We start from the raw sequence: 14,594 nt of genomic DNA on the forward strand, positions 1-14,594 counted from the left end.
AGTATTCTAACTAACTAAACTAAGTGAAACACCCATTAACCCGTAATTAAATCAAGAAATAATTATGAAATTAAATGACTTCATAAAAAAATGGACAAAAAAAGACCAGACCTGACCTACAAGACCCCGACCTACTGTCCGTAGGTCAGTCGACGCTAACCCACCCCCGTACTGCACAACCATCGTTGGTGACAAAGATTTGATTTTTGGAAACTTTTTGAAAATGTATATGGAATCACCTATGTAGGCCATTGACGCCTCGTCGATCAGACGACGGATCGTCCTTCGTCTCATAAGTGACCACTGTAATTTGACATCTTTTGAATATATTCAAAGAGTCCTTCTCAAGGACCCCTAAGTTGGTCCTTTGGAAATCTTACGTGAATGTTTCGAACCAAAAAACACACTCTAATACATGTTTAACACCTTTCAAGAAAATTTCATTAAAATTCGACTTCTAATACCCCATGAAACATGCAAAGGCACACTAACGCCTATTTCACTAGTCACAGGAAATCATGGACATTCCTTGATGTTTTGACTCTAAAACGCCTAAATTGTTTATGTTAATTATTTTAGGCCTTTATTTTTTTTACAAACCTTATTTTAACATGTTAGGATCTATATTAGGTCATAGATTTTCGGAGTGTTACCGATCCCCTTATACAGTCAAGAGAATAGACAAGAATTCAACTCCGAGCATTCAAGCTTGGTGTGCAAGTTTTATACTTATTCTTTGGTAATTAGAATTATAATAATACGTTTAAATCTCTCTTCATATATTTAAATCATTTTTTTGTTAACAACTTTCTTTAATTTCATATTTTTATTTTGCATGCTCAAATATCCAGTTTTAATTATAGTGTCAAAAACAAAAAAATGCCTAGTGTCTTGCTCGTATATATATTTGTTCTTTTTTTGGTACTTTAAACTTATAATATTACATGTACATAGACTTTAATCTCTAAGATTTAATGAGACAAAATGTTTACTCTTTTTTTTTTCCAAAAAAATTGAAAGAAGCTGAATATATAACATTAGATTAATGGTGGATGAGTAATGTATGAAGAGAAAATTAAATTGCATAGAAGATTATTAGTCATGTTGATAAATATCTTGATTTTCAAAGTATAAATAATAAAAATTTTACACCTTAGTTTTAAATATTTATAATTAATTAATTCGTTTAAAGTTCTTGTGGATAAAAATTTACTATAATATTTTGAACACATTTATTATAATTATTAGGAGGTTCAAAAGGTAACGTAAAAAAGTGGAAAGATTTTGTATTTATTTCACTCAAAGTTAATCAAACACTATTTTTTATAGGAAAAGTAAATACTCCCCACTCGTTCTTTTAATTGAAGAAATATTAATATTGCACTACGATTAGCTAGATCATTAATATCATGCAATAATCTTTTCATCTTCTAACATTATTCTACCACAGAACTTTTAGCACTATAGAGAAATTTTATTTAGATAGTTGTTGTCCTTTCTTTTTTGCTTTACAAGCTTACATTTTAGCTTATAAATAGAATTTATTTTATTAATGATACACTCAAATTATACCTTCCTAATAAAGTTTAAGCGATTGTAATCAAGTAGAGAACCTAAATAGTAGGTTGGGGTTGATCCCATGAGCAAAATGGTTAAGAATTTTCTTTAAATCACAATTACGTCTCTTTAGCCAATTTCTTTCCGTAAGCAAGTAATTAAAGGGGAGATTTAAGTAAAACAAGTTCCTTAAATATTCTAAGTTAATCAAGTAAATAAAAGTAGATGTTGAATTTTTATGAATTTGTGAGAATAACTAGGTATATGTTTTCCCCACAGTTTTGTAACGTCGTATTCCTAGCAATAACAATTCTTTCCCAATGTTTTACAAGCAAAGTGGCAAGTTAGGTATCTCTAAATCCTTGGTTTAACATCTAGAGAATTTCACTTCGCACCTAGGTCTAGCTACGTGCATATGCTTTATTAATCCATTGCTTTACCTCATATTAGACATCATAATCGATATATGGCTTAGTTATTAGTTCGTACCATTCGACACTACCCTATTAGCTAGTATCACACTAAATCTATAATGATAATTCTTTTCCTATTACTACCTCCTTGGTCTGGTAAGTAGAAACAAGGTGAGTACTCATGCATACACTCGTTAAAAAGACTTCTAAGCTAAATAATTATCAATACATGCAAAAACACTACTTGAGAATTGCTTAATTGCTAGTTATACTTTGTTAACTACCTATGGTTCCCACAACCCTAGTTGTGGATTTAGTTACCCATGCAAGAAAGATCAAAATTCACAGCTTTGAAGAAATAAATCTTGAACTTACGTAAAAACAACAAGAAACCTTAAAATTCAACTAGAAATTGAAAGAAAACCTTCAACACAAAACAAGAAATTGATTAATTTCCCAAGTTTGCAAAACCCAATCTCCAAAACACAAAATTGAACAATTACAGTATTATCTAACTCCCAAAATGAGGGTTTAAAGCCCTATATATAGAAAACATAGTCCAAAAGAAAAAGGAATTTAAATAAGGAAAGTTTGTTAAGTTGACACGACTTTAATCTATGATCAAACCGTAGACTCCTTCCATCGGTTAGGACATGAACTTTTTTTCCATCCTCGGATGACACCTTCTCTGAATCAATCGACGGATCAAGCACACACTCCGTCTATGCATCTACAGTCAGTCGATGCATCTACGGTCCATCGAGGCTCCTCCATCGCTCCACACTTATAATTTCCATGATCGGATTCTAGAACCTTCTCTAAACAAAACGACGATTAACTAGTACGGCCGATCGATCAATCGATGGACCGTCGTTGCATCTCGTAATTCAACACATGGTAAGAATTCTCCAACTTTTTCAAAGTCCTGAGATTCCCATGTATGGTCAGTGACTATGGTCTGTCGATTGCCCCCTTAGGTCATGTTCTGTATTATTTTATGTTTTTTCCTTATCTAGCCGCCTGAACATCTTTCTTGCAACACAAACACAAAACTTGTTAAAACTACTACAAAAAGGCTCGAGACACACACAAATCTTGAGTAAAATGCAATTAAAATACTGTGAAGCCACAGTACATCAACACCCTCAATTTTGATTTATTGTTTTTCCTCAAGCGACACGCTATGACTCAAAAAAAAAACATTTGTACAAAAGTATACACTTTTAAGCTCTAGCAATCACATGACTATCACTCCCAACTCTTTATTTGATTTGGTGCAGGCTTACTCTCTCTATTTCAAAAGAGAACTCATGCAGATAAAATCATGACACAAACTCACCATGCAACAAACACCATTACTATTTTGCCTCCCACAGGGGTACCAATTTTCTAATACCGCAACTATTGCCCTCACTTTAAAGAAATCCTCATTTTTCACACAATGATAATGAATTTGGGTACATGGATCTTTTCTCAACATTCGTACTCAAGAACAAGTTCATATACAGTTAGCACTATTCCCCATAAGCTTACCCTTTTTTTCACTACTTAGGTTCACCACACTAGATTCTAGGATCACAATAGGAGTTTCTTGGTTTGTAACACAGGCTCAGGGTCAGGTGTGGTATTTTTAGTGACTTTTTGCCCTCTTTGACATTACCACTAAGCTTCCTACCTCTTTTCATTGCCATTGACATCCTATTTTTCTTCTCATTTTTTTTTCTAATTTTTCTTTTATTTTAATCAATTGATAAATTCACAAAGTCACATCTTTCGCCCACTTAAGCTTTTCTTTTTCAACATCCAACTCTTTTCATACCTATTTATGGGTCCTAACTCATAGTAGCCACCCTCAACTCATTGCTTTTTCATGAGTTATGGTACACAATACCCAAAGTCGGGTCAGGGACAAGACGAGGTCACTTCCTACATTAGCCACCCTCAACTTAGGCTTTTGTCCTATATCGGGGTTCACATGTCCAATGAGGGACTGAGGTGAAAATATTAGACCTTGGGAACATGAGTTGGTGAAAACAAAATTTGGTCTATTACATGTTCAAATATTTTGATAAAAAAGGATTATTCTTTCATTTGGTTAACTTTTGTTAGACTAGATATTGTCTATTTTGAACAAGGGCCTATGATCACTTCTTAACTTCTAACACAGATTCCCTTTGCAGGACTAACTGGGCAAGTTTTAGTTAGGTACCAATCGTTGAACACTCAAATATCCTCACACTCTCTTGGAACATCATTACACTATTACATTATCAGCTTTCCCAGTTTAGGTGTTAGTTGAAGGTCATGCAGTAGGTGCTTATTTATGTCAAGCTTAACGCCAACATATTGCACTTATTTTCACCTATATCTGTAAGGACTATCAAGGATGGGGTATCAATTTTATCAGCCATCAGGCTTTATTTTTCACGATTATATACTTGTACAAACTACGACATGCTAGTTCAATAGAAAATTAAGCAGTCTCTTGGGGAAAAAGAACACAGGCAAGAAAACCCCAAAAGAGGATTCTAAGGTGGGCTACTCAGACTTCACCTTATCATTCACTTTCCATTTCCCCACTCCTAAATAATGCGATCATTCCCAATGCATAAGAAATAAAAGATATGGAGAGGTAGGTAAAACAAACCTATGGCTCATAGCGCTGAAGAACCTCAACATGCAGGTGGGTCCGATTTCCCTGAACCCATAAGCTGATCACTAGGGTCAGCCTCAATAGTGCCCACATCAACTTCTGCACCCTCATTAGTTCTCCTCTAACACCGGTACAAAACTCGATGCTGAAGCGACTATCTCAAGTGCTCTCCTCTAGCGTATCTCCTCCTCAAACAAAGAGGCCCTCCTAGCCTGCTCTAACTGCTTCCTCTATCTCTCTTTCTCTACTGGGCCTCATCACTAGACTTAGTAGTGCGGCTGGATAGGTGCCTCTTTGTATGCCCTTGTTGCTCAGACGGTAGCTCAATAGGGACGTTCACCAAGGCATCTAGAACCGTGTCCTCTGCTATCTTAGTAGGAACACTCTCTGGCGCAGCCCCTATCATATATAAGATGATATCGACATCTTCTTGCAGGCTAGCCTACTGAGGCTTGATGTTAATGAGTTTAGTGGTGAAGGCTGGCCGTGCTAGATCCCGTAGATCAAATACGTCGAGGCGATTGTGGACCACCTGAATCTGTCTCTCGGAATCCTTGGCCACCCACTTATGTATGGGGTCCTTTTCCTCAACAATGTATTTCATGCATCCAAGGTCAAATATTGTGGAGTAGAGTGGATATTTGTGCCTCCATCTTCAGAACTCGAGCTAGAGGGACCAATGTTGCATATGGGGGATGCGCTGGGGCCCAGCAGGTTGCATGGGAAAAAGAAGCCGGAGTAGGAAATCATACTATTGTCCAACAGGGTCAACCCCTTAAGCTAGATCCACAGTTTCTTCAAGCTTGTCTCTTAATGGAGGAACCTGAATACTTGGACCTCTACATGATGCAACTACATTGGCGTCATCCCTAATAAGGCCTATATAAACTGTTCCCGCTGGGCTACGAAGTGTATCATAGTGCCAAATACGCACTCCGGCGTCCATGCGCAATTGAAAGAAAAAACATGCAAAGGGGTAAGTTGTAGAGGTCTTGTAATCCCTCTCATGAATTACTGATAAAATCAGCCCGGAAGATTTATATCCAGTCCAGCTACCAGTGTTTCTACCATCACAACCCTATCCCATGTAAGTACCTCATCCAAATTGTTGGTGATAACATGGGATGGACCAACAACCAGAAGAACTTGGCCACAAAAGTGAGGGTAGGCTTCTTGATCAGCCTTTGGGGATCGATCACCAAATCTACCCTCTTACCATTGGTTTCTAGATATTAAGCCAACAATTTATTTGTCACCTCGAGTTTCCTCACACTTCTCTAAAACTCACCATTCTTCCCCAACTCCTACCTGTGTGAAACTCTGAAGTATTTAGGGTCCATTGTGACCCAGTGGAGGGGTCATCAGGAAACTGCGGATGGTAGCCTATGATATATCAACCCAACAGCCTTTAACTAGAGTAGAGGCGAGAGGGTCCTATTTGGCAGAACTTGCCTGCGTGTCTATGCAACCTCAGAAGTATCCATGTTGGAGGCATACAACTCTCAGAAAATCTCCTCACTATATGTGCTAAAATCCTGCGCTATCCAGTGAAATTTATGCAGATTAATTAGTTTGTACAACTTGGGTGATGTGGTCAAACTACCCATGAGGACTCAACGCTCCAGTGTAACTATCTAGGTTATTACCATCTTGTCAGTAAAAATCATCACATCGCTATACACCTGGTATTATTCCTTTATGCATAATTGGTTTTGTTATAAGCAACAGGTGCGAGGTCATCAGCTCAGGGTGCGGGTGCAGACTCTAAACTTGTAGCCTCTTTGTTCCATAGATTCACATTGACGGGACCCATCGACGGTCCACCGATTAATCGATGATCCATAGATGTTGTCCATTGTCTGACATTTAGGCTTATTCTTCAATGAGTTTAAAATAGGTTCTCTGATGGAAACGATGGACGTGTAGAACATTTTGTTGATAAATCGATAGACCATGGTCCACCTCCATCATCTGACATAGATTTATTTTAGAATTTGGTGAAAACAATTTCTCTGATGGAAATGACGAACGTGAAAAATGGTCAATCGATAGTCCACTTCCGTTTTTTATACTTTGGTATTTTTAGGGTGATTCAGTCAATGGACACGATCAATGGGATGTCGATCGATCGACGGTCCTTTGATGTGGTATCGGACTGTTTGCCAGAGACTGATTTCAGGTCTTTTACAAGTTCCATTTTTTAGTTATTTTAGTGACTCCTTTTTCATAAACAAGTTTGAACAAGTATTTTAACAGAACCAATAGTAGTTTGTCATTCCTAAGGTTCAAATTTCAGGCAATTATTAACCTATTAAGCCTAAGTCGAAACTTTCAGACAACTACAATTTGAACTTTTAACTTTTCTACACAACACCATCCATCATCCCTATTAGAAAAATTACGCATTTTTAATCTTGAAATTTCTCTAAATTAAGTACCAATGTAAAGACCAACTTTCAGATCCCTATTTGTAACTATCAACAAGAATTCAAAGTTTATGATAAATCTAAGTACCTTTCTTTGCAGTGTCTAGTTGTGAGTGACTTGGAAGAAGTAGCCTACACGTCCAACCTCGATCACCGCCTCTTGAGAATGAAGAAATAGAGAATTTGGAAGATATGGAAAGTTTGGGAAAGTAACAATTCTGATGGGTGAGTGATTTGGGATATGGAAAGGTTGAATTTGAGTGAAATAGGAAGCAAATTATCGAAGGAAATGATTATGGAAGGGAATTTTAAAAGAAACTGAATGAGGGAATGAATTTGAAAAGCTATGTCTTTTAATTTTTCTGGCCGGGTTAGAACGGATCACTATCTACAAAACCATATTGACGGTCCGTAGTTCATTCGACGGATGATTGATTGAATCGTCGATCACTTATAGACTTAGAAAAATTGGGAAACGTACCTGGGATCTACGGACACCAATGACGGTCCGTCGATGGAACGACGGTCCATAGACTTTTGCACTAGACCATTTTCTACAGATTTTGATTTTTCTCCCTACACATGTAACACACATTAGGTTATTTTTTGTGTTTTATTCAACACTTTTGAGGCACGAACCCTATACTAATTTGTATCCAACACTAGTACATAGGAAAGTATTAAATAATGAGACAAACGAAAATAAAACTACGACTATTGCAACAAGGAAATCAAAAACCTATATTTGGCTAGAGGATACACCTTGGGTTGCCTCCCAAGAAGCAATTGATTTAATATAGCCGCACAACGAAGGTCCTTTGATTACTCAAAATTAATCAAGAAGATAGGCCTCAACCACACTTCATGAACTCTCTATACATGCCCCAAATAGATCTGCACTCTTTGCCCATTGACTGTGAACTTTGCGTCTTCCTTATTCTCCAAATCAACTGCTCCATATGGAAACACTTTAGTGATGAGGAATGAACCTGTCCACTTGGACTTGAATTTGCTCGGAACTGGCGTGTCTTGGAGTTGAATAAAAGCAACAAATCACAAACCAAAAATTCTCGCTTTTCAATCCTTTGGTTGTGATACTTCATCATATTCTCTTTGTAGATGGTTGAAACTTGATATGCCTTTAAGAGAAACTCATCAAGATCATTCAACCCATTTAATTTTTGTAGCTTTAGTTTAATCCAACTTTAGTTTCTTCATCGCCCACATCGCCTTGTGCTCTAGCTCGACAGGCAAGTGACAAGCCTTCCCATATACAAGTTTGTATAGATACATACCTATGGGAGACATTCATTCAGTGCGGAAGGCCTAAAAAGCATTATCAATCCTCCGTGACCTATTCATTCTATTAGCATTGACTATTTTTTAATGAATTTACTTTATCACATGATTTGACACCTTAACTTGATCGCTAGTCCAAGGATGGTAAGGAGTAGCCACGTTATGGAGAATACCATAGTTCTCTTATATCCTTTTCAACAATTTATTACAGATGTGAGAGCCACCATTTCTATTAATGGGCCTTGGTGTGCCAAATCTACAGAAGATGTTCTTTTTTAGGAATGCGGTGACACTTTTTCCTACATTATTAGGAAGCACAATTGCTTCCACCCATTTTGACACATAGTCTACTGCCCCAAATATATACTTCATTCCATGAGAAATTAAAAATGCTTCAATAAAGTCAACGCCCCATACGTTGAATAGCTCAATCACCAGAATATGATTCAAGGGAAGTTTTTGCCTCTTAGAAAATCCTCCATCTCGGTGGAATCGATCACAAGATTTTGGTAAAATCATGCGCATCTTTGTTAATGGTTGGCCAATAATAACACACTGCATGATCTTATGGGCAGTACGGATACCACTATGGTGCCTACACATGGGTGAGGAAATGCATGCCTTAAAAACACTTAGCATCTCAACCTCAGGTACACAACGACTGATAATCCTGTCAACACAACTCCAATATAAGTAAGGCTCATCCCCAAATAACTTTTTCACATCTTGCATGAACTTTTTCCTCTTGTAGAAGGTCATGTCTGAAGGCACTACATAAGTTGCCAAATAATTCGCAAAGTCTGTGAACCATAGGATCAAATCCTGAGACACGGCCAATACATGTTCAACTGGGAATACATCATTGTTTTCTTCCTTTTCTCCCGATTCGCGCATGGCTTTATTCTCCGATCTAGACAAGTGGTCGATAACTGAATTCTTAGTCCCCTTTCTATTTTTTATCTGAAAATCAAACTCTTGTAGCAATAGTACCCATCTAATCAACTTTGGCTTAGCATCTTTTTTCGCCATCATGTACCTCAAAGAAGGTGTCACGACCTAAAAGGAACCCTCTAGAAGATAGGGAGAACCCTCATTTCCTGACTGGGCGCACTTGACCCTTTGGGGTCATTTACAAACCCTTTAACTATCATTCATTACATAAGACACGAAAAGTAGTTCGGAAATTAAAATTTTTCAGGAATAATTTAATAAAAGGAAATCTTTCACAAATAGTGAAGAACCTCATCGTCCCAAGCCAACTTAAATACACGACATAATATCTTAGGGACACGGTACTTTTTACATTAAAGAGAAATACATAATGAGTCTTAAATAAGAAACTAAGAAAGGACTATGCCCTCGAATATATTAGGACATACTTTGCCTTGAGAGAAACTTTCCCAAGCTTTTCCTTCTAGCCTTCAACCTTGCTTCCAAAACATATACTTAGATAGTATAGAAAAGTATGGGGTTAGTACAAAACAATGTACTAAGTATGAAATATGCAAAACATGCAAAAAGGTACATTTTAGTAAAATAATATTTCATGACAAATAATTAAAACATTCATAAATTTAGAAGTAAAACAACATAAGAATCATCATTTAGTACTTAGAGAAGGATTTCCATATTTTTTAACCAAAGAAGCACTTTACATAAAACACACCAAACATTACAGTGAACTAGCTAGCATTTACAGTAAATTTCCTTAACATTACAGTGATTATAATGACTCTTAAGTAGTGAATTTCCAAAATATTGCTAATGAGGAAATAAGCATCATTTCCGTCAGATTTCCCCTATCTGAGTTCATCCTAAGACTCTCTAAGGTAACACATGAAGGAAGTACGCATATGCCTCCTTCTGTACACACCAAAACAACCCTCAAGACTACCTCCCTTTTGTCATACTCACCTCGGGAGAACAAGCACCCACTCAATGGAAATACAATAGAAGAACACCCAAAAACCCACTAATAATTCCCTTTCTAAATGCGTACTTAGTGCAATGTGTATACGACATCCCATACAACCACCCACCCTAAGTATTACAGTCTTTTAGAAGACTTGGCACCAAGACTCCCCTTTCGAAAGGTCATACCTAGTGCAATGATAGATAGCGTCCATACCACCACTACTCTAAGTATTGCGTTACTTTAGGAGACTTAGTTCATTCAATTTAAATAACACTCACCCAGACATCGCTTTCTAAATGCCTACCTAGTGCAATTAATAAATCGTTCCATTCCATTACCTACCCTATGTAGAACACTCCTTTAGAATACTTAGCACATTAATTACTCTTGTGGTAGTTAGCCTAACTGACATAGACCATAAGAGCTAGACATGGAATCCCGATATTAACCCCTATAGGATGAGGGATCCTCACTTGCCTAGAATGAGGTCATTCTGTTAGCTTTTACATGGTTTGCCCAATATCTACACCTATGCAGGTGCACATTTAAGGGATAAGGAGATTGATACTAAGTAACTCATTCTCTAAAAAAGAGAAGTGCTCATCACAAGAGGTACATTTGAATATAATATCTTAACTAACAAAGTGTAACCACCTCTCCTTCATATCCTCTCGGTGCTTGGAATAACTTCCCACAGTTTCTAAACATTATAACTATAGGTTAAGGGTAATAAGTGAACACCACATCTCAACTCACGAAGGGCATTAACCCTTCAACCTATCTTAGAAATCTCTTAGGATGTAGGATTGATAGTAAACACTTCATCTCTACTAACTAAGAGTGTTAACCCCAAACCTCCCCTTTAGGACTTAACTTAGCTTCATTCATTCATGCATTCATTCAAGTGTGAGTGTGTGTGTGTACATGTGAGCACACCTTGCACATAAGCATCAATTCATTTACATTTAATTTCTACACATGCTTAGACCTTCATTCATCACATCACACACTTTACATGCTTCACATAATCATATAATTCCTTTAGAAATAATCCTTAGCATACTTCTTGTAACGATATTCATAAAACAACTAACAAGAATAACTTCTTTTAAGCATATCCTCTAGCCTACTTCACATTATACATTCATAAGGCACATTTAACAATAATAAAATTATTATGATCATAATTAACATAAAAATCCTTAATAGGCTCATTCACAATAAATTAGTAACTTCACATTCATACAATTCAAGTAAACACCGCCACCAATAAGGTGGACCATGCCACTCAAGAACATTTTATAACTAAAGCTTCATCAACATAACCAACTTACTCTTTAATCAAAGATTCCATCAACTATATCATTTTACTAAATAATTAATCATAAATTAGACCTTAGAGCAGTAGATAAATATCAATAACAACATATGGAAACCAAAGTTCAAAGATTACAAAAACATTAGATGAAAAGATTTCACATGATCTCATTGAATTTTTAACATTAAAATCATCAACTAACAATAGAAACATCACTATTAAGTCATTCAAAAAGTTTTCACGCAAGACCAATATTTATATTTGAAGAAAAAAGAAACAAGGGTTGAAAACTCTTTTTGAAATCTTTTAGAAAGGGGCTCCTTGAATGGAAGAGAGTTAAATGATTGATACCATACCTCACATTGAGAAACACCAATGATTTTTGATGAAGAAAGGACCACCAACAGACCCCTAGCTCCTTGACTTCTAGTTTCCATGGTGACTTGAGTGAGTCTTCTAAGGGAGATGGGTTTTGGGTTTTAGGAAGAGGAGTCTAAAATGAGGTATTAGGGTTTGAAAAACTTTAATATATATAAATAACCCTATAAATAACTTCCTAAATTCGTAAAAGACTTGGGGTGAATTTACCAAACACCTCAAGACTTGGCAGATTTTTCACTGCTTTTGAGACAGTCTCCATCAACTGACCAACCAACGGACCGTTTGTCAAAGGACGGACCGTTGGTGGGGTCTTGTTCGTTGAGACATAGCTTCATTTAGAGACTGTCCATCTGAAACTTCATGTCCAATCGACGCCCATGGTAAATGGGCCGTTGGTTGACCAATGGACCGTCCCTTGGGTTGTCGTTTGGTCACTGTTTTGGCAGCTTGTTGCCAAAAGGTGCGGTCCTCTTCTAGGGCCCCTTGAGAGTCCTAGGTGGATTCGTACCAAAACGATTAACCCCGTGATATATTCTTCTATGTGTTAGCAACATCCCACATCAATTTCTATTAAAACAAACACGCAAAACTCACTCAAACACATCAAGACACACAAGCTCTATCTAAGGCACACCTTCCAAACGTCATAGACGTTTGACCTCCAAATTTAACAAAACTTCAGACAATGCCTAAGAGTACTAATATAACTATTTTTAACTTCAAATTCATTCAAGAAATATTCACAAGGCTTTAGTTCACATTACTTCATTTTAGGGTGTTATATTCTCCGCCACTTAGAACAACATTCGTTCTCGAATGACACTTTAAGACTATCAAAGACTCACTTAGCATCACATAAAACATAAAAATCAAGGCTCAAACATTTACAATCAAATAACTAACTAACAAGGAGAATCATTTAACACTTCCAAACACAAGCACTTTGACAAAACATTCACATTTCAAAATCATCTCTTATCCTTCACTTAAAAAGGAATTACCTTCTCCAACATTAAACATTTTCATATGCAACACTTTTGCACACATTGAAACTTCAATCAAAGTCAAGACAAATTTTCTCAAAATTCAAAAATCTTACAGTGAACATCACTGTAACACTGTTAAGCATGCTTAGGATTTCAAAATTTAATTCTTTGATCAATTCATAAAGAAGCCTTAATCATATGAAGTATAATACCATATAAATTCATCCCATGACACACTGAAACCGTAATTCATGAAAAATGCAATTTTGTCAAAATTTTGACTCATAGTGAATTCAAAACTTCACTGTGCCACATGATTAAAATTTTAATAACACACCTTTCAAGTAACTTTAACGAGATGTAATGACAATATGAGAGAAAAGACCATACTAACTTACTCCAAAGAGACTTGGTAAGTTATACTAAGTGTAATGTGAGAGTAGCATCCCATACTACCGCTCCTACTTAATGACCCTTGAGGATTCTCTTGGACTAAGTACACTACATGGAAATTTTACTCAACTCATTCTTCCCCACTTAAGGTAAATCAGTCTTCAAGGTCTCATATTTCAGAGAACAATTAGGTCTCCCACAAGGTAGGGACTTATACCACCCTCAACTCATACACATCAAGACTAAACATAAACCTTACAAGTTAAGCATTACAATCTCTTCTTAGGATTGAAGCCTAAAGAAACTCCCTTAAATACCACCTCATTCAACTCTCAGTCATCATTTAATCAATTTCATTGGACAAAAATCCCTTACTACGTATTCATACCACATTTCCTCCTTAGTATAAGCCTACAAAAGAACTTCAACCATCACACACGAAGAACTATTAAAACATTAACCACACAAGAGGGTTGCCCTTAACTCCTAAAAATCTCCACATTCTTACAACATTCCTCAAATTTACACCTTAGAGCATTTCTACCATCATTGAACATAATCATAAGGTAAATCATTTTCTTTCAAAGGCACTTTCTTCGATACTTATAATTCTTATCATGCTTAGAACTACACTAGCATATAGTTTCTCATCACAATACTCCCAATCTCATAAATCACACCTACCCATAAATGGCATCACACCACAATTCTCCATACTTACTTTCTTACCTACTTTTCTAGCCACAAAACCATCATAACATCAAAACTCATCTTTTATCACCGTCAAACTTAAAAACATCTCCCCTTCGAAGTAATCACACCTAGAAGACCACTGGACAAGGTAATACAAAAGAGAGAGGCCTTATGGAGTTAAGTTCTATGGCATGATTCAAGAGTAATGAAGAAAGTGAAACTCTATCGTCCTATAGACTCTTGTCCATGTATGTGTAGAGACTTACACCAATGACCATTACACTACTAAATATGGCTTGTGAGACTTTTAGACTATAAACTATTTCCTATAACCTTATGCTCTGATACCAAGTCTTTTACGACCCAAAAGCACCCCTGAGAAGTTAGGGAGCACCCTTGTTTCGTGACTGGGCGCACTTGACCCTTTGGGATCTTGTACAAACCATTTAATCACCGTTCATTACATAAAACATGAAGAGTAGTGCGAATTTTAAAACTCTTCACGAAATTTAATAAAACAATTAGTCTTTTATAAATACTTAAGAATCTTATCGCCATAA

The sequence above is a fragment of the Solanum lycopersicum genome, chromosome 5, assembly GCF_036512215.1.
Source record: "Solanum lycopersicum chromosome 5, SLM_r2.1".
NCBI lineage: Eukaryota > Viridiplantae > Streptophyta > Magnoliopsida > Solanales > Solanaceae > Solanum > Solanum lycopersicum.